We start from the raw sequence: 19,306 nt of genomic DNA, 5'->3' as shown, positions 1-19,306 counted from the left end.
AATGCAGACTGGTACAGCTACTATGGAAAGCAGTATGATGATACTTCAAAAAAATTAAAAATGGACCTGTCTTTTGACCCAGCAATCCCACTTCTGGCAATATAACTAAAGGAACCCAAAACACTAATTCAAAAGAACATAAGCACCCCTATGTTCATTGCAACATTATTTACCATTGCCAAAACATGGAATAAGCCCAAGTGTCCACCAAGAGATGAGTGGATAAAACAACTACGGCACATTTACACAATGGAATGCTACTCAGACATAAAAAGAATTTTACCCTTTTTTGCAGTGTGGATGGACCTGGAGAACATTATGCTAGGTGAAATAAGCCATCCTGTGAAAGACAAATATCATATGATTTCACTCATATGTGAAATCTAATGAACAAATAGAACTAACAAGGAACACGGGTACAGACTCATAGACTGAGAGCAGGATGACAGCTAGTAGAAGGGAGGTTAGGGGCTAGAGAGATTGATCCAAAAGGAAAAAGTTCTCAAGGACATGGACAACAGTGTGATAATTGCTAGGGGAGGGATTGAAATGGAAAAAAAAAATACAATAGAGATTAAATAGAAATAGTAGAACCAAAAAAAGGAAGGGAACAAGGGAGGAAGGGAGGAAGGAAATTGTCCAGAGTCATCAAGCCAGTTCATGGGAAAGCTGAGACTAAAAACTCATGACTGCCAATCCAGTGCTCTTTCTACTATATCAGATTGTTGCAATAGAATATATTTGATTCCAGAAGATAAGTACACTGAAAAAAAAAAGTGACAAAATAGAAAATCTTTGAGTCAAACTCAAGTATTCTAGCCAGCATGGCAAAAAGAGCTACAATTTCCCTTTCTTTTTTCGAAAGATTTTATTTATTTTTAGGTGGTGGGGAAGAGAGGGAGCAAGGGTGAAAGAGAGAAGAGAAACACCTCCACCAAGGGGTACCAAACCTGTGCCCTGACCAGGAACTGAACTCAGAACCTGCAAACTTTCACTTTGCAGGACTACACCCAAAGAAATAAGCCACACAGGTCAGAGCAGAACAGCTACAATTTCAAAATGGCTTTAACTAAAAGAGAAATAAAGAGAGATTTGAAATGGGATAAAATTTCAAAATTAATGGGAAGTGGTAACAGGCTTCCCTATTTGGTAGTTTCAGACCTGAGCTTTTGCCTTCAAGGTAATAATTCAAAAGTGTTTTAAAGTCTGGACTAACTATACTAAATAACATAAAATATAACCTGCTGAGATAGGTCAATCTTATAGTCTATGCCCTGAAATATCCGGAATTCATACCTAGTTATAACTGGGCAACAAATCCATCTGTTGGTTGGACTAATTTATTTTACTTTATTTTTTCTAACTGCAATTTAAAAATCATTTCATTATGAATATTTTCAAGCATACAAAAAGTGTATAATGAACATACTATCTTATATCCATTATCCAACTTCAATAATTCTCAGCACTTTACTTTTCATATTTTACCTATTGACACCACCACCCTTTAAGATGAAGAAGAGAACGATCTTTGGGAAAAGGAAAAAGGAAGAAATCAATTTTCAGTGTTACCCATTAATACTTGAACCAGAAAGATTCCAGGCTTTGAGGTAAATAAATACAAGAGTCAGGTGTAATAAAGTGAAAGTCTATTAGCAGAAGAGACTAAACATGTTACTTGGCAATCTGTGGAACTTCTGTCTGTAGTTAAGGGAGGGCATTTTAAAAAAATATTTTCCAAATATTTTTAGTTTGACACAAAGAAGCGGGACAAGAAATCTTATAAAGTTCACTGGTTATAGTTTCTAAAGATTGGCTTATGTTTGAGGAACGTTAGTATTACTTTCATCATCTTTAAATTTACATAATCACCCACTTATCATAGCCAACAGCACCTACAGAAAGAAGTTTGCCCTACTTACAAAATTTCAGTATCATTGTTTATTTTTACAGCTCAAAGTTACCTTTACACCGTAAATAAAATAGCTTATTTCCCATGAAGTCTTGTGTATTTGAGAAAGTTTTCCCATTTATTTTGAAAATCTCAATTACAACATAAAGTGACTTTGTCAAACACAGTGGTCTTCCTTGTAATCATAAGGAAACTACACTATTCCTAGATGTTGGAGGATTTTTCCGAGTATTTAGAATCTCATTTTAGTTTCCTGTCTACATGTTGAAGGCAGAGACTATTAGAAACTGGCTCTGCAGCAGTTATAAGCATATCTAAAACATCTTCACTGGAAAGAAAATGTGAATAATCTCATGCTGAACTGTCTCAATTTTAATCATGAAACAAGGCAAAAATTAGGTAGAAATCAGAGATTATGAATAGAGGGGAGTTAAGAAAACAAACTAGCAAGGCCCAACAAGTTTAAAAGCATGATAAACATTCTTTTTCTCAAATCTGGGCCCTCCCATGACTTTAGATTACAAATCAAAAAAAAAAAAAAAAAAAAGAATGTCTAGTTCTCTCTTCATTTTCATTAGCAAAATCTTAGCATAAAGCTGTCTCTTGCTCTCCATTCCCCCTTCAATGCAAAAAAAAAAAAAAAAGTCCCCAATCAAAAATATTCCTGCCTACATTTCATGTAAATCAACTTAAATTATATCTCTGTACAACTTTATGCCTCTGAGGAGAACCTTGGTTCTCCACAGGTTTTAATTCATTCAAAAGATGCCACAACTCCATAATGCCTTTATGGGCCCTGCTTCTCCATTAAGTCTAATCTCTCTCTTTTCTTTGTTCTTTCTGATTGCATATTCCTACAATTGCTATAAATTCTGTCTAATATATCCTATACTTTATAGGATATATCCCATTTTGAACCTCAGTACCCTCTAGACAATCATCTTCACATGCACCTTACATTCACATATATAACTCACTTTCCAACTACTGCTTACCACTCCAAGTTCCGCCTCCTCTACACCCTAATTTCCAACATCAAATCCACTCTCGAGGTACTAACTAAGCCCAAAGTAACTTTTAAGTGTCAGTTATGTTTACATGAAGGAAAATAAAGTATACAAGCCTGGGGAGGAAAAAAAAAATTAGAGCTAGTAATTTACCAAAAAACTTCAATTATTGTGAAAAATATGCATGATTTTCTGTAAATTTCTGACTCTTGCTCCTTTCCAAATGATCTGTCACAAGCTAACTCTGCATGCTGTCATCATACACCTCTCCCTATTGCATCCGCTTCAGGTCAATGGAAGTTTTTTCCTCTACTTTCTTAAATGTACACTTCCCTAAGACATCTTCACTCAACAGAAATATCTGGAGTCTCATAAATCGGCTCTTTCTCACCATATCTTAATATTTTTGTAGGAACCTATTTTCACTCCATCCTACAGAAACTTATTTCACGTTAGAACTCTGCCTTTCACGTAATTTAACAAATAGCTAGAATAGCAGATTAATAGTTGGATATGTTTTATTATACAAGTTACTAATAAAACATAATTATTTATCATACATTTTATTTTAAATCAAAGTAAACACAGAGAATAAGAAACAGAAGAAGCAAGCATTCTAGAAACACAAAGGATTAAGAATGGAGGCAGATTAAATTGTCAAAGACTGTCTTTACTGGAAACATAAAGCAAAATACTTGTCAATCCTCTATCAAATATACCCCTATACAAGCTCTGGACATCTGAGAAGATAAAACATCAAATGAGGGAGGGAGGTTCAACCAGGCAAGCCAAATATGACTGAGACCTGATGCCATCTCACATATACAATCATGATTTTTTTAATTAAAAATAACAAATGTATAAAGAATGAAATAAAAGAGAACAGTTAATGGAACAAGTAAACATTTTTATTCAGTTAAGTTAAAACTTAGTTAAAAAACAAAAAAACTAAGCAGGAAAAAAATGAAACCATGGTCTGAGCATCTGTGACTCAAGAAACTCAGAGCCTTGAAGGATAAACTAAACAAACTTCTCAGAACACTGAATGGGATGATTGGTGCCATTATTTTGAAAAATTCATTACAGTGTAAAGAAATAATGACTTGGTTTCAACCCATTCCAATGTGAAGCTAATGATATTGAAAAAAATTTCTGGGATTCAAGGTTTATTTTAAAGTGCAAGAAACTTTCTGAGTTAAAAGAGACTTAAAGAATATTAAGAATTAAGGGAAAATCTATTTAGGTTTCTTTTTGACCAGAAGAAACAGATTACTTGAAGATCTCCCTGCTGTTCTCTATCAAAATGGAACTTCTACTTGGGGGAGCAATCACTGATGGTTAAAAATTTTCTTGAAAGGAGGCAGAAAAAGAACAGAATTAAAAAATGACTAGCAATGACATACACATCCAAGAACGCACAGTGTAGTTTGAAAAGTCCTTCTACTGCTCTAGCAACTAGTATTGCTAAACAAGAATGAAAAGATACATTAAAAAAATATATCTATCAATATTACTGCTAATTTCACACTTCATAAAGGTAATCAATACACAAATAGTGCAAATATGCCTGATCAAATGATTTCAATAAGTGAAATACATAATATCAAAGAGAATCAATTCAGGTAGTTTTTACTAGTAGTCATGGTAATAAGGTCTATTTAAAGAAATGCAAAGAGAGATTATCTCTTTTGAGATCTTTTCAACTTTCTTATAACACTGTCTCCATTAATGGATAAAGAGTAGAGAAACTAAAGAAAATTTAGACTATGTAGTAGCAAGAATATTTATGGAGAAAGTAAAAGCAAAATTATTGGAGCAAGAAAATTTTAAAATGAGGATGTATTCTTGGAAAGAATCAGGTATAATAATTTATTAACACATAAGAGGAACATGTTCATCCATTCCATTTTCTCCAAACCAAAATCTAGGCATCTTTAATAATATAGTATAGACTCTAGCTTATGTAGATTAGACCTGTTTCCATAATAAAAGAAGGTACTTTTTTAAATTCTTTTGTAGTGTTGTTTTAACCAGCAAATCATAAAGTAGGTATTTCCAGAGAGTCACAGCTCCCCACCCCACAAATCACCCAATGGTAAATTTGGTATCTGGATACTAAAACGCAGTAAAGATTTTACTCAAGAATTCATGTTTCAGTTACTATCAACTATAGCTACAAATTACAACTACTAATGAAATATAACAACAGATTACACAGCTGTGCTTAGCTGTACAAGGCCATTTATTAAGTCAAAACAAAGTTCAACATTATCATTTTATCCAGATGTGATAAAGACTCAGATTTCACACAAGGCATTAATCTCTCTATACTAGAACAAGAGGTCATCAAGAGATATACCTGAATAAAGAATTTTCCTCAATGACCAGGAAAATAAATTGTACAAACTCATCTTGGACTTGAAGCAATTAAATGTATTCACACCTTGCATGGATCCCACTGTTTTATCTTTCCAAAGCTTTAATAGCTTCATCAGTAATATGTTCTATTATTATATGTGACAGGCTTAACATTAAACATTCAACTTGAAATATATATATAACATAAAGTACATGAGCATTTAGGGTAAAAAATGACTGCCTTCAGATTTTCATTATCATCATCTTTCTTTGCACAAAGCATTATGTTTTTCAAAGCACTCAGACATTTGTTACTTCACTTGACCCCCACAAAGAACTGTATGAAATCTGAGAATAATATACTCTTTTAAAGACTAGGATTCTGAGACACAGAAGTCAAGTGATTAGTCTAAAATTGTACTATACACTGACTTCTAGTTTTATTCTTAAATATTCTTAAATGTTTTCATTTCTACATTGTTACCTTGTTAAAATTATGGTACCTAAAATTTATTATGTCAAATCAGCAAGTATCTATTAAGAAACTCTATGTGCAAGTCTTCAATTCATACATAATTGTGTTACAGTTCATTTGTAACATCGACAGGGGTAATACTAGAAATGTTTAACAACTGACATAAAAGGTACCAACCAAAGAAAATGAACACTGAACAAATTAAGATATTTCACTGAAGTCTTATCAGAGGATATCTGCTATCAGTCCCGACATAGGTATGACCCAAAATTTATTTGATTTCAAAGTATAAATCATTTGTAGAAAAGTTTATTTGGCCTGAAATGTGTAAATCAGTAAACCCTTTCAATCCACAAACTCTGATCTTTCTTAATCTCAGAGAAATTGTTTTCTATTATTTAATTATACTACTTCTGTTTTTATTTCTCCATCTGTAATTCCTATTATTCACATTTTCATTCTAATCCATCCTCCAAGACTCATCATTTTTATGCAACATTTTCATCATGTTTTGTTTCTGTTCTATGTACTTTGGTGTACTTCTTGTACTTGTTCTTTCAGTTCACTGATTCATGTTTCAACAGTGACAATGTTCTCCTTCAATTTTTCCACCGAGTTGTTCAGCTGAGATGTTTCTCTTAGTACCTAAAATTCTTTTTGTTCTGTATTTGAATTTCCTCAAATTTTTTTTTCAAATTCAAGTTTCATTTATTTATGCCAATAACACTAGTTATTTGGAGTGTCTACCCTGATTTTCCTACTTTATCTTCCTCTGTCTCTCTACTAAGTCCCCTTCAGTGGATTGCTATTTTTTCATTGATAACTCACTGGAGGTCAGGTCTGGTTGTTTGAGAATCCTAAATGGTAGAAGTATCACACTTAAATGAAAAGCCAAGGTAGACAGTCTGCCAGTTCCCTGCCAAGGCATGAGGAGAAAAATCTCTGTTGTCCTTTCTTTCTACTTCTTTTCAACCTCAGAGAGAGAGAAAACTCAGCCAGCATATTCAACTACTTCAGCTTTTTAGCTAGTTGAGGAGACCTGAATATTTAAAAGAGGTGACTACTGATCTTTTCCCACAGTGGTTCACAGACCTCTGAGGCTCAAGTTTCTTCCCAATGTCTCTTGCTTTCTGATCTCTATTTCTGGATTCTTGGTTGCTCGGACACTAGTACTGGTCTCTACTTGCTTGCCCAAATGAAGAGACAAAAGTTTCAAAGCAGTGTTTTTCTGCCCAAGTTGTCATGACAGTTGTTACAGATCTCAGCAGTGATTTCATTCAGAAAGGCAGCCAGAAATACAGTGAAGGGGAAGATAGCCATACATAGATCACCTGGTTTTCAAAATACAAAATTTTTAAAATGTTGAGGGAGAGAGGTATATGAGTCTGGAGTGTGCCTGGGACTTCATTATAATTATTCCAAAGAGTCAATACTTTTCTCAGAAAACATATTCCTAAATATATGAAAATGACAATATGTTCTTTATGCTCTTAGATACAGATCTCAAAATAGACTACAGCTATTAATCACTTGTAGTAAGCTTTAATGCAATCCCAGTTTTAATTATTCCAGTGCATAACTATCTTTTGTTTGGAAACAACTTCAAATCAATTTGCTGTAGTTTCAGTTAGTAGAAAGACAAATTATGACCTTGGCCAATCAGGTAAGTTTCCCAGAGGCTAACTAGCAAGTCTTATAAATATGAAAAAGCGTATCAGCCATTACATAGGAATTAAACATGCATCCTCCATGTTTCTTTATATGACATTACCCTCCATGTTGTTCACAGCCCAATTATTTTTTTTTGCTTTCTAGAAGGCCTAAGGATATAATAACATCACCTAACATTAAAGTGTTTCATTGGACTAGACTTCTAAACAACTTAGATAATAAGTTAAAACAAGCTAAAACTCTATTTTTTAGTTATGTGTAATTTTATAAACTTTATTTTTTAAGAATTAGATCACACAGAATGTTCCAAGTGTCAACTGCAATCTATTAAGTGCAAAAAATGCTGTGGGTTGTCTGTCCTACTATCCAGATAGGAATCCTAGGATATGAAATTTGGTTTTCATTCTTGAATCACCAGGTAATGCAATTCTGTGTAGTCTATTCAACACAATATCCTGAATTGATTGTAGTAGTAAATTTGAGCCAGTCAAAAGAAAATGAGGGAATGGTAGCCTAGTGAGCAAGGATCAAAGTGATCTTCCTGTGACAACTACAAAAGAGCCTGATCAACAATGAATCCCTCCAGTGTGCCAGGCACTGTGCTAAGAACTAAAGCTTTACAGAGTAATAAAACATGGTACCTGCCCAAAAGGAACTGAAGTTTCATGTAGTATAATTCTAAATGTTACCTTTCCTGAATGATGAATGTCGAACAATTTGAGTCAGGAGTTAAACTGCATATAAAACACCAAAGCGAATCAAATACACTTTAACATTGGATGAACCCATTTAATAAAACACATCATTACACAAATAACAGACAGAGGCAGAGGAGTGCATGAAAGAAAATTTGAGAAACAACCATCATTTATTTTTGGCTTTTACACACTTTGGCAACTCACTTTATAACAAATGTTGAGACTATAATGTCAAATATCTGAATCAGAAGACTCTGGACTTCTGTTGATTTTTTTCCATACTGTTTTTCAGTTCAAATCACCCCCTGAATATAGTATTGCCTTGTTCTCAACCCTTTACTAGAACAAGAAAAATTATTGAGAGCATGAGTTTTCAGAGGTATTTCTCTAAGGGTATCAGGTATATTAAGATAAATGTAAAATGCAAATAGCATAGCTGTTAAAAAGACTAGGTACGTTAAGATGTCAAAAGAACAAGAACAAAAGAGTTCCAATGACAATGAACTTGAAGGGGAATGCATCATGCATAAACTGAACATTGATCACCTTTCTAACTTCACTACCTTTCTTAGTGGTGTATCCATTTAAAACATACAAAATGATTACTGCACCGTTATTTCCTAATACACTAAAATAAGAGTTTGAAAAAAAAAATCAAAGATATTGCCATAAGGAGAAGTCACAAAAGTGATGGTATAGCGATTTCATCTTTCTTTATTCTTTTATTCTATTCAAATGATCTAACTCCTATGTATGCATATTTTATATATATAAACAATAAATATTATCTCTTAACTTTTGAAGTCTCTTAACATCTTGTATAAAGGGATGAGTATATATGTATACATGGCATATGTGTCCGTTTATACTTGGTTTGATGTCATTAAAATTATCTGAAATAAAAATTCACTTTAAAAGTCTCTACAATTCCCTTTCCATTAATTCATGCTGGCTACCCAAAATATAATCCAAACTCATATAAACTGACTTTACCTCCGCTGATGATTTCGGCCTATTATTGTGATAGAAATGCATTTATCCTATCAAATAAAAATACACCTTTCTTTCAGTATAGTGACAAATTAAGGAAAAGTGGAAGTTACATAAGAGAAATAGAATCTATTCCACCTTAAGCCTGGTGTAGCCTGGTTTAAAACTCCATGAATGAGTGAAGGAGATAAAAGCTAAACCACATAATAAAATGAAATAAAATTAAGGTACTATTTATGTCATCTATCAAATCCTCAGAAAAGCTAACAGGTGTTTTCCTATATTTGACAACTGGACAGCAGGCAGCAACTTATAAATTCCCCCAGAAACAGTGATTTCATAACTGAGTGGCACACGGTAGGTACTTAATAATAGCTATTCTCAGGTTTACCACATACATTTTGCACAGAATTGCATTTCTTTGTAATGTACCTAAATTTATTGCCTAATTCTAAATTACTACTGGTGATCATGTTTTGTATGTGTGTATGTGTGTGTGTCAAAACCATAGCAATCTTTGTATCCCGAACTCTGGGTGGCCCCTGTTTAAGCCAGATATTGGTTTCTGAAAGAAATGTAAGGATACAAACAAGTAAATGTAAGGGCTTTCCACACTCTGAAGGACTTGCCACACTTTTTAATATATTGTGCTTCTGTTCTGCTTCACCCTTTTTTTTCCTGTATAATCCCTAGTTCTTAGTACTCAATTTACTTAGATTTAGTTATTTTTGACCTCTCCCTTCCCAGTCCTCCCAGTATTTAATGCTTCCTTTTATCTGCTCCTATTCTGATTTCCTGGGACTGCTTTAACAAATGTTACCAATCCCTGCTGCTGTTCACTGAACCAAATCAGGCAGCAGTTACCCACTGCAGAGAAATTCTCTCAGCATTTGTGATCGTAGACTGAAGAGTTAAATTTTAAAAAGACTCTACCATAGCAACCATTCCTCCCACTTAAATCTTTTACCTTGTGCCCTTCTCCAAAGCCACTATAACTTCCTTAAAATAAAATTAGCAGTACTAATATGGGCAACCACTGAGTGAAAATGATCCCAGAGTAGAACTATGATGGGATGGTGATTAAGAACCTCAGGATCTCTAGAGTTGGACTTGAGTTTGAATTCCCAGCTGTTATATACTAGCTGTGTGACTTTGAACAAGTTATTTAACCTTTCTGAGCTAAGGCCTCTCTCTTAAAATGGCATAATAAAAGTATGTGTCTCATAGGATTATAGAATTCACTGAGAAACTGTAGATATAACCAATGTAAGGTACAGAATAAAATGCTCAATAAATATTGGCTACTCTTGCTATTATTCTTATTATTGTTTAGTAGAGCAGAATGTACTTTATTTTCTTTTCACTATGCTTCCTACCAATAATTTTGCTAATCCACATTAATTCCTCAATACTGTCTGGGTATACGCTAAGTCTAAACTCAGCTTCCCCTCTAAATATCCTTTTAGAATATTTTTTATTTGCACACATTGAAACAAACACTCATACCACCTTTTGTGCCCAATGGTTGATCTAAATTTTCTTGCCATTTCTATCGGCTAGACATTTAGAAGGTCAGAATAAGTTACCCTTACCTGATATACAAGGTAGGGCAAAAGCAGTTTATAGTTGTTTGTATGGAAAATAATACAGTAATTAATAAATAATAATACAAAAAATAAACTATTTCACATACTCACAACTGTAAACCTACTTTTACTCCACTCTGTATTGGAGAGTTTGCTGTATATTCTATCTGTGAGGTGATTTATAAAATGTTATGATCAGTACCAGGAACATCTAGTGCTGTGGGTGTGTGTAGGGAGTGGGGAGAATCCAAGGTTAGCATAGCTTTCTCCAGACTGCTGTTTCCATTTGTGAACAGGTAAAGTGTTGCTGGTTTTGATCCTCTCACTACCATTCATACCAGCAAAAGGAATATGAATCAATTAAAAAAAAAAAAAGTTAAGAGTGAATTGAAAACTTTGAGGTTATATTTAATAAAGACCTGTCAAGTAGGTACACAGAAATTGTGTGCAGCTGTTCATTTCTATATATGACAGTGAAATATTTGAAAAGTCTTTTCTAATGCAGGTTCCTTCCACTATTCATCAAAATAGTCAACTTCCTCTGTCTGCCTTATCAACTCTCTTACGTAAACCCATCCCCAGATGTGCTTCTGTTCTGCTTCAAATCAAATGCAGTCGTGAAAAATTATCAATTTTATAGGCTCTACATGGAGATAGCTCCTGATCAAAAATCAAATGCAGTCATGAAAAATTATCAATTTGATAGGCTCTATATGGAGATAGCTCCTGAGTTTTTGCTTAGAATCACAAATATCAAGTTTACCGTTTTACTTTGTAGAAACATATCTATTTTTCTCACTCTATTATTTTATAGAATTAGAAAATGATGGTGAGTTAATGTTATTAATCTGTCTTCCCCAGTTAATCAACTTTATAGAGAACGAAATGCAAAGAATGTTTATAAATTCTATTACCAATTTATCTTCTTGAGTGAAGGGGAGTTGGTAAAAAAGTTTACTTACGTAAACTATTAAGTTTATTATAATTACCAACAATAAAAGATTATAAGCACTTAATATTGTGTATCTGTACTTACACTACTATGACATACTTGAAAGAAAGTATCATTAAAAAGAAAGTTTTATCAAGGACTAAAAGTAAAAAGCAAAGTCAAATATTTTATACATACTCTTTCCTAATACCCTAAATGTCACTACAAGGGACCTTGAAGATGAAACTAAGCAAGAGATCCAAAGAGATTATATGACATGCCCAAGATCATACAAATAGACCTGGGATATAGGAGCACTAGACATAGGATAATCTTTTCTAACTCTACATCTGAGATTTTTGGTAATATGCAGTGAAGAGAAAGAGTTAAATATAATATATGAGGAATTTATTGCAAAGTTAGATATTGTCCCTTGAAGTTAAAACCTTTAAAGTTAATGACTTCTACTAACTTGACTTTATATTCCTAAGAAAGTTAGTTTAAAATACAAAACTTTAAAAACTAGCTAGAAAAAAAACAACAAAAGACATGTATGTATTCCCTTAAATCAAAACCATGGAAAAGGATATTTTTTAATGTCTAAAGGAAGCCAGAGATTTAATAGGTATGTGTGTATATATGATAGTAAAGGTTTTTGTTTTGTATTGTTTTTTAAAGTTAGCGCACTTAACCATAAATAAATGTCTCTAGAAACTTACTGACAGTAAAATAAGTACCAAGAACTTCAAAGCTAAAAATCCAAGTTGTTTTTAATATCATGTGAATTAGAAAAAGTCTAAAAAAAGTCAAAAGTATTTGAAAAAGATTAAATCAGTACACCCAATTCTCTAAACTGTGTGTTTATTTTTCCTGAAGTGCATATTCATGAGCTGACAGCGGAGACAGGCTGGCTGCTTTGTTTGACTATAGTTTTGTTTACCTCATACTGTCAGAAATGCATTTTGACACTCACAGCATTAATATTGCTATTTTTATTGATATAATTAGCACTGCTATAAATAATTTCTCAGCCTGCCATATCTAAGTATATCGTTACAATCAGCAATATTAGGACTTCTTTTTCTTATATGATGCCTTGGAAATAGACCACTGGCCCAAAGAAAGAGTGACCTCATGATGTGGAAATAACTGGAAAAAAAAAATTGTGTTGCCCTGTCAATAGAGACTACTGTTTTGTTGTGTATGACTTCACTGAACAAACTAGTTTATATTTGTTTGAAACTAAAGTTTCTCACCAATCTGCTGTTTCAATTTCACATCACACCATATTGTACCTAAAACAGGCAATCTGGATTCCTGTTGCTACTTCCCCCTACTACCAAACAGCTCAGGAATGGGTTTGAAATACAAAGGCTTTAACATATAAAGTAAAAGAATTAAGACACCCAAAATTCAGAATGGGTGGGTGAAAATAAGTGTACTTGAAGTCATTTGTAACTGTTATTGAGTGGCTCACTTGGGAATTGTTTTATCATTACATGAAAGGAAAATCAAAACATATTTTAGCTGGCCTCCAGATCACATCAGCTGTGACAATAACCTCATCCAGACCTTGAATAGTTTGTTCATAAAACAAAGTTGGGTGACTGACCCAGTGCATATTTAACACAGAGTATGAAGGTCAAAAAAAAATGACAATACAATTCAAAACAAGTTTGTGAAAATTTTAGACTAGTATATTAAACCTTTCTTTGTCTCTATCACTTGACAGATGGTTAGCCCTCACACAGCCTAGTATCTCTGGCAAAGAAATGACTGTGTCTAGCCAATAACACCCCAAATTTTGACTAAAAAATGCACTGTACACATACTTACACTTACTTAAAAATATGAATATTAATAGAATTAGTCATGCTTATTTTAATACTATAAAAATTTGACAGATGTCAAGATTTTATTTTTTGCCCCATGAATATCACTTTGTGAAATTCTCAACTGTCTTACATGGACCCAGGTTTTAAGAACTCTTCACTTGATATTTCAGTAATTTTATGTGCTGCTTGGTAATCATGCTTTAATAAGAAAAGAAAAAAAAAAAGCCTTCCAAAATATCTCTTGAATCCAAAATGATTACAAAATTCACAAAGATTTAGTCCTGGCCACTGTGGCTCAGTTGGTTGGAGTACCGTTCTATAAACCAAAAGGCTGCCCCAGTTCGATCCCAGGTCAGGGTTCATATCTAGCTTGCAGGTTTGATGCCTGGTTGGGGCACTATGGGAGGCAACAATTTGATGTTTCTCTCCCACATCCCTGTTTCTTCCTTTCTCTCTTTCTCTCTCCATTCCCCATACAAGCAATGAAAAAAATGTCCTCCGGTGAAGATTTTTTTAAAAATTTACAAAGATTTAATTAGCTTGTGTTTCATGTTGCTCAAAGTTTTGGTAACTAACAGAGTTAAACAAAATCACCTGGGAACTATGAATGCCTTCCATGTCAAGGACCACAAGGCTGGACTGGAATTATTTATCTAAAACTCATATATAAATATATGCTCTCATGCACATAAACACACAGAGATCAACCATACGCATTAGAATTAGAAAAAGATTTTGGTTTTTAACATTCTATCAACCATTCTTCCTCTTTGCTCTTTAAAAAAATTTTCAGCTAGCCCTAACTGGTGTGGCTCAGTAGATTGGGTGTCCTTCAGCAAAGCAAAAGGTCACCAGTTTGATTCCCAATCAGGGCACATGTCAGGGTTGTGGGTTCGGTCCCAGGTTGGGGAGCAACCCGAACAACGTTCCTCTCTCACATCAATGTTTCATTCTCTTTCTCCCTCCCTTCCCCTCCCCTCTCTCTAATAAATATTTTTTTAAAAAATAAAAAAGATTTCAGCTAAAACATCATATTCAATTAGTTAAGTCTCTGCTTTCCTTCCTAAATATCCCTTTTTATAGTTTTCAGATGTCAGCAGGTCATTAATATGTACTGTCTTTGGAAGAGGCGATTATGCTACAAATTAGCATAAACAGAGATCTACTGTTGGCACAGAAATACAAACCCTTCACAGCAGGGGATGGAAAGACCAAAGGTGGAGGGACTGTGTAAAAAGAGTTATCCTATTTAAGAAAACAACTCACATTTGACTAACAATGTAAGACTCACCATGACAGAGAAAAATGATAGAAATCAGAACTTGTTATTTGAGAACGATGAACTAGGCTTTGGAAAGGTGAGACACCCACTACTTGAAGCAACAAACTCAGTGTTAAATCACATAAACTCTTAACCAGGCACCAAGTTTTCTACTGTTAAAAACCTAGGATTTTTACACCTACAGACTAAATGATTAGACTTAAAAGTAATGCTAAAATCTTTTTTAATGTTCCTCTTGCATTACAAATAGTCTATTAAATCAGAAAAGTGCCAATCAAATGCTTTTGTAATTTGAAAGAAAGGTTTAAATAACAAAGCATTTTTTTGCAGGCCTCTTTTTTTCTCTCTTTAATGTCACCTATAAATTAATTACCACAAATTTCTATCTTCTCTTGATAAAACCCCAACTGAAAATGATTTAGGCATTTGATTTTTCAGACCTATCCCTAAATCAAATTCATTCTAACTAAAACTTTCAGATATTTTAGCTTATGTTCTACCGCAATTTGCCAACAAAAGCTCTATAGAAAATTTTTTAAAGATTTTATTTATTTATTTTTAGAGAGAGGGGGAGGGAGAAAGAGAGGGAGAGAAAGATCCAAGTGCAAGAGAAACATCAATGAGTTGCCTCTAGCCAGCCCCTAGTTAGGGACCTGGCCCACAACCCAGGCGTGTGCCCTGACCGGAATCTTACTAGCAATGTTTCACTTCGCAGGTTGGCACTCCGCCCACTGACCCATACTAGCCACGGTTCTACAGGAATTTTACAGTAAATTTCAGGACACAGTTTTTTAAAAGTATAAAGTAACATTTTATTTATTCCAAAGGCAAGCTTAAAATTATGAAAAAAAATTAAAACCGCTACTCTGTTAAAAAAATAAAATAAAAAAGACCTACTCTAATGTATGGAGAACATTTCAAGACAGTAACAAGGGGTAAAAATAATAAAGTAAGCTTTTCCTTTCTTATCATTGACAATTGATAAACAACTCCCTGCACCTCAAACTCTGTAAGCTCTTTATCCAAAAATCTCTCCTCCTAACAACCCGAAGCACTCAAAGTGTATGTGACATTAGATTGTAAACTCAATAATGCAGGTAATTTTATCTCTTGTTCATTGTTACCTCCCACGTGTCTAGATCAGTGTCTAGAATAAGCTGTTGAATTTAAATAACCATTTCAGAAAAACATGATTATTTTAGAGAATAAAGCAGAACCCACCAAGACCCACCTTTTTTACTCCAAATGTTTTAAAGAAGTCTCTCCTTACCATTCATTCTAAAATGCTCGGGACTAATTTGTAATTCGTTTATAAATATTAGATCCTTTAAAGGAACTTAGCTGTACCTTTTATTGCTCTTCTAAAACGATCTAATTATTCAGTCTAGCCTTCTTTTTCTAGGAAATCCAATTTAGTTAAACAAAGTCTTCTGAAGACTTTCACTACTGAAGTAAAAACAATTCATTTAACACGGCTTTTTTTTTTTCTTATATTTTCTTCCTATACCAAGCAGTCGTTTGTATTAATTTGACAGCAAGAGTAGTTATATATATGTGGGTCTCAAAAATGTTCTAACTACATAGGAAACTAGCATCACATCAACTAGTAGTTCTAAGCATACACACACACCCCAAATTATAATCCTCACATGAAAGTTGTTCTTTTCTCTAGTATTCATTTTAAACTCATATTGTCTTTCAGTGGCTAGTCAGTTTACATATGAATTGTATCTGGTGTAGTAGTAATCTCAAAATACTGGCATCTAAACTGGACTAGACAGGTAAGCATAGAGACTTCTTTCTGAAAATTTGGCAATTTTAATCTTAAACTTTCTTCAGTCTGTTAAAATCAGGACCTCACCATGAAACGGTGCATTGCTTTGGAGGCTAGTAGCCAGTTAACTTGCCACCTGATCTTCATATGCAAAAGGCCAGTATTTCACTGATTTGTGAGATCTGAAATAACAAAACCAAAAATACTCAACTGCTGGACTCACTGAGCAGCTAATAAATTTCTAGAAAACTCACTTTTCTTCTTCTCTCCTACTACTTGAATAGCCTGTATTCTCAAGCCTAATTCCCTCCAAAATTGAGCTCAAAGGAACTCACAACCCTAATTATAGGAATTAAATCTTGAGCATTGAACAATGAGTAACATCAATTCCTCCGGGACAATTCCAAAAGCTTTCTTGAGAGACTACTCCACAGAGGGCACAATGATACTATGGGCTGTTTGTGCCTAGACAACTTGGATACATTCTGAATAAAAATAACAAAGAGCAAACAAAAGGGATGAAAAACCAATGTAAATTGGGTGGGGGTTTTTTGGGGGTGGGGGGATAATATTCTTTTCCTAGAAACCAGTAAAGACCTAGTTGTGAAGCATAAAGGGGTTTTTTGGGGGTGGGGGGATAATATTCTTTTCCTAGAAACCAGTAAAGACCTCGTTGTGAAGCATAAATGCATAAAGTAAGCCAAATATGGACTGGTCAAATTTTCACGTTTGGGGGGTGGGGTGGGAGGAAGGGTGCATTTTAACTAATCCCACCCAATAACAAGGGGTACTTGAGATTAGAAGCAACAGGTAGGAAAGTAAACGGTTTATGAATCGGTTAATAACTTACTTAAATTTAGTGATTACAGCCACAGAATTTTGCAATTTCTTGCAAAACAGTTGTTATAATTTAGGTTTCAGAATTTTCAAAAAGCAACAAGTTACTATAGTAAATTTAGATTTGAGTTCATTTGAAAACATTAGGACAATGAGTAGTCCCTGATAATTTTATTAGCTGAAATTTACACACGATCACGCAGTGAGAAACCTCTCGCCTTTAGCAACATTTTGGTATTTTTAATGGTAAGTAGTGAAGACAATTTTTACACGTCTAGAAAGTTAACGTGTTCAATCTACCTTGGGCCAATTCTGATTCTGAGGACAGCATTTAACCCACAGTCTCCCAAATTACTTCCGGTTTCATTTGGATTTTTATGTGGACAACTATTAATCCTCCTACTGACCCCATTCAACTGGGCTCAGTGTTAGAGATCAGCGGATAACGGCGCTAGGTAGTGTAGCTGTGCGCCATATTGTGTTTTTAGCTAATGTTTATAGTTTATGTGTGTGCTTAGCATATGTTATGCAAGTGTGTTTATCAATAGAACTTTTAGAAAATTCCTGCCTCCTGCCTCTTTAGCATCCTTGAAACGGATAACAGCTTCGGAAAGGTGGAGGGCGTGGGGTGGGTGGTGGGAGAGGACCAAAGCCACACCAGAAAGTAACGCATTAAACCATGTAACAGAAAGTGCATTTCTTTTAAACTATCAAAATGTTTCCAACCGTTTTTTACCTATTGAAAACAGAGTCAACACTTTTTTTAATGTTTTCAAAGGAGCTCAAAGGAGTAGAGAAAGAAGACAAGGTGTGTCTTCCTTTCCCAAGCCCCCCTCCTCTCTAATCGTAGCAGCGAAACCGACGGGGGCCGGTAGCTCCGAGGTCTGGAGGGGCGTCCAGCGGCTCTGGGGCCAGGACATTTCCCGCCCCCCACCCCGCCCTCCCGCCCCCGGTTCTCTGAAGACGCTCCAGAGACTGAGGGAGCCAAGGCAAGCAAGGGAGGGTCAGGAGGGAGGGGGGCGGAAGACAAGCGGGCGCCTCTAGCAGCTCCAGAGCCCAGGCTAGTCTCCCTCAGCTCCTCTTCTTGGAAACGGCAGCTCCAGGCGCAGGGAGTAGAAAGAAGTAGGTTGCCAGCTGCGGGACGCCCCGCCCGCTTCTAGGACCCGAGACCCTCCCGCGCTACCTTCCTCCCCGCCGGGTCGGGTGAGGACGTCGCCGCCGCCGCCGGACGCGAGGAGGGGCGCCTGCGAAGAGGAGGCGCGAGCGGGGCGGAGCACAGGGGCGCGCGCTCTCTGCCGGCCGACGGCCCGCAGGCTCGCCACTCCAGCTAGCTCCTCCAACCAACCTCATTCGCGCTCCCCTCCTTTCCCGTCCCGCCGCCCCCGACTCCAAGCGCCTCACGGACGCCTCATCCCCCTCGGCACGCACACACCCCTCCCTTCCGCCCTACAACAAATTAGACTTTTTGGCGTTACCTCCTCGCGCTCTTTAATCTTCTTTCCTCAACTCCTAAACTTCCCCGCCCTTACTTCTTCGGCAGAAGATCCACATTGGGCGCCTCACGCCGCGAACCGTCTATCTTTCCTCACTATTGGGTTACTGTTATGCCACTCTTAGCTTCAGTGAGCCTATAAGAATGGGACGCTCCTCGTGAGGTTGCCGCCTATAAACAAAATGCTGTCTTTCTCCTCCCCTCCACTGTCCCCGCCCCCATGTACCTCTTCTCTCATCTCTACCCCCGTCGATTGGGCTACAGCAAGCCCAATCCGCTATCTCAAACACCGATTGGGGCGTGGAAACTTCGCTCAGGTGGATTGTTAACAGGCAATTGGTCGGCACTCTCCCCACTCCGCCCCCCTCTCCCGCACCTTCGCCCAGTCTGGAGAGGTCAGTCGTAACTCGTTGTTCAGTGATCCGAGAGGTGGGAGACTATTGGTTGAAAGAGCCCAT

General features: G+C 35.7%; 1 protein-coding gene across 3 annotated transcripts in view; it reads right to left on the bottom strand.

Annotated features, from left to right (window-relative positions):
* The window catches only part of ZBTB20 (zinc finger and BTB domain containing 20), an 804,941-nt gene extending 785,983 nt beyond the window's left edge, over nt 1–18,958 (bottom strand). For all 3 annotated transcript variants that reach the window (XM_054577266.1, XM_054577265.1, XM_054577267.1), the window contains exon 1: nt 18,832–18,958. The gene's annotated coding sequence lies outside the window, so the exon portion shown is untranslated. The remainder of the gene's footprint in view (nt 1–18,831) is intronic.
* Nucleotides 18,959–19,306: the final 348 nt, after the last annotated feature.

Source organism: Pteronotus mesoamericanus, unplaced genomic scaffold (genome assembly GCF_021234165.1).
Source record: "Pteronotus mesoamericanus isolate MK-2021 breed Mesoamerican mustached bat unplaced genomic scaffold, CSHL_Meso_final contig_42, whole genome shotgun sequence".
Taxonomy (NCBI): Eukaryota; Metazoa; Chordata; class Mammalia; order Chiroptera; family Mormoopidae; genus Pteronotus; species Pteronotus mesoamericanus.
Note: the sequence above shows the minus strand (reverse complement) of the source record. Positions and strands in the feature narration are given on the sequence as shown.